The sequence below is a fragment of the Hesperophylax consimilis genome, chromosome 15, assembly GCF_061612785.1.
Source record: "Hesperophylax consimilis isolate HC1 chromosome 15, BYU_Hcon_1.0, whole genome shotgun sequence".
Classification (NCBI taxonomy): Eukaryota; Metazoa; Arthropoda; class Insecta; order Trichoptera; family Limnephilidae; genus Hesperophylax; species Hesperophylax consimilis.
The window spans coordinates 174,971-177,173 of record NC_142850.1 but is presented as its reverse complement, the minus strand read 5'-3'; the positions used below and the strand labels follow the sequence as shown (position 1 = coordinate 177,173).

Genomic DNA, 2,203 nt, shown 5'->3' with positions numbered 1-2,203 from the left:
TAGAAAGCAATCACTTTGTGGTTTGACATATTTAATAAAATAAAATACTTTTTGAAGTGAAACTTCTTTACGCGCGTCATGCAATTTCGTGGACCGGAGTAAAACCAACTCATGACCGAAACGAAAATGCGGGACCGATTAAAGTTCATTTGATCTAGTCAAAGTTTTGAAGTAAAATATAAATGCTTCTTAGCTCATCTCGACAACTGGCGTTGGTGGTGTAATGGTCAGCATAGTTGCTTTCCAAGCAGTTGATCCGAGTTCGATTCTCGGCTATGGCAAATTATTTTTTTGTTTTTAACGCCTTTTTTTTTTTCAATGGTTGACGATAATATCAATCCACTAAGTAATATTTTAGGCCTGTAGAATAATTGAAAAGTTAAAGAATGATATAAAATTTTTTATGATGTTAACGATAAAAAAATAAAAAAAAACATAAAATTACCATAAAAAATGGGCCAACGGCACGCGGTGTTCCCAAGCGGTCACCCATCCAAGTACTGACCGCGCCCAATGTTGCTTAACTTCGGTGATCGGACGAGAACCGGTGTGTTCAACATGGTATGGTCGTTGGCAAACGCTAAACAATATTAATTTCTATTCTACCTGCAAATAAATATATGAAAATTAGTATAAAAAAGCCCTAATACTACTGAAAACATTAGCAAGGTGTGTGCGACGTTGATAAAAATAATCATTACATACGCGCTTGAAAAAGATCGTAATTACATCCATAACTTTGTAGGAATTTTTTTTTTCAATGGTTGACCATAATATCAATCCACTAAGTAATATTTTAGGCCTGTAGCATACTTGAAAAGTTAAAGAATTTTATGATATTATTAATTATAGTAACGATAAAAAAATAAAAAAAAACATGAAATTACCATAAAAAATGGGCCAACGGCACGCGGTGTTCCCAAGCGGTCACCCATCCAAGTACTGACCGCGCCCAATGTTGCTTAACTTCGGTGATCGGACGAGAACCGGTGTGTTCAACATGGTATGGTCGTTGGCAAACGCTAAAAAATATTAATTTCTACTCTACCTGCCAATAAATATATGAAAATTAGTATAAAAAAGCCCTAATAATACTGAAAACATTAGCAAGGTGTATGCGACGTTGATAAAAATAATCATTACATACGCGCTTGAAAAAGATCGTAATTATATCCATAAATTTGGAGGAATTTTTTGAAGTGAAACTTCTTTACGCGCGTCATGCAATTTCGAGGACCAATTTAAAACCGACTCATGACCGTGACGAAAAAAAGGTATCATTTCGCTATAGGAGCCTAGCTAATATTATATACCTAGTTTAACTCACTCTCCTAACTCATCTTCGCTGTCTACAGGCAGAGCGCACGACTGTGGTCGTGAAGAACCGAGGTTCGATCCCCGCTTTAACTAATTTTTTTTTTCTTTTTTTATAACTTTTAATTTTTTTTATCACATGCTACTTATAAATATGTCAATAGACAGAAAAAAAAGAGAGAATGAAATGAAAAGAGAGAGAGAGAAGAATACTAGAAGTTTCACTTCTGTCTTGCGTAGGCTTGACACACCCATTTTTTTTGTTTTAAAACCACGATATTTATTAATTTAAGAACCGACCGGTTTCGCTTTACTTAAGCATCATCGGTTCTTAAATTAATAAATATCGTGGTTTTAAAACAAAAAAGTATTTTATTTTATTTTATCTGAAATTAGCGTCCAAAAAAATTAAAAATTTTCTAAAAATACAACTTTATGGAGATTTTGTGACTGAATTCAATTTGGTTAGCGATTCTTATCAATATTAGAAAATTTCAGCCAGTTTGGTCCCATAGAACCTGAGAAAACTGCTTCCCAAGTTTGAACCCAAGGCTGAAATTAGGCTCCATAAAAAAGATGGTTTTTCTTAAAATTAAACTTTATGAAGATTTTGTGACTGAGTTCGATTTGGTTAACGATTCTTATCACTATTCCAATATTTCAGCCCGTTTGGTCCCATAAAACCTGAGAAAACTGCTTTCAAAGTTCGAACCCAAGTCTGAAATGTGCGTCCATAAAAATCATAATTTTTCTAAAAATACAACTTTATGGAGATTTGTAACTGATTTCGATTTGTCCCATGCTTCTTATCACTTTTCCTTAATTTCAGCCAATTTAGTCCCATACGACCTGAGAAAACTGCTTCCAAAGTCGGATCCCATGGCTGGAA

General features: G+C 34.1%; 2 non-coding genes across 2 annotated transcripts; both read right to left on the bottom strand.

The window, feature by feature from the left end:
- Positions 1-456: 456 nt before the first annotated feature.
- LOC149417145 (5S ribosomal RNA) lies at positions 457-575 on the bottom strand. Its single transcript, XR_016303354.1, has one exon. It is a non-coding gene; the product is annotated as a 5S ribosomal RNA (ribosomal RNA).
- A 323-nt stretch (positions 576-898) lies between these two features.
- LOC149417144 (5S ribosomal RNA) lies at positions 899-1,017 on the bottom strand. The gene has a single exon (XR_016303343.1). It is a non-coding gene; the product is annotated as a 5S ribosomal RNA (ribosomal RNA).
- Between the last annotated feature and the right edge of the window lie 1,186 nt (positions 1,018-2,203).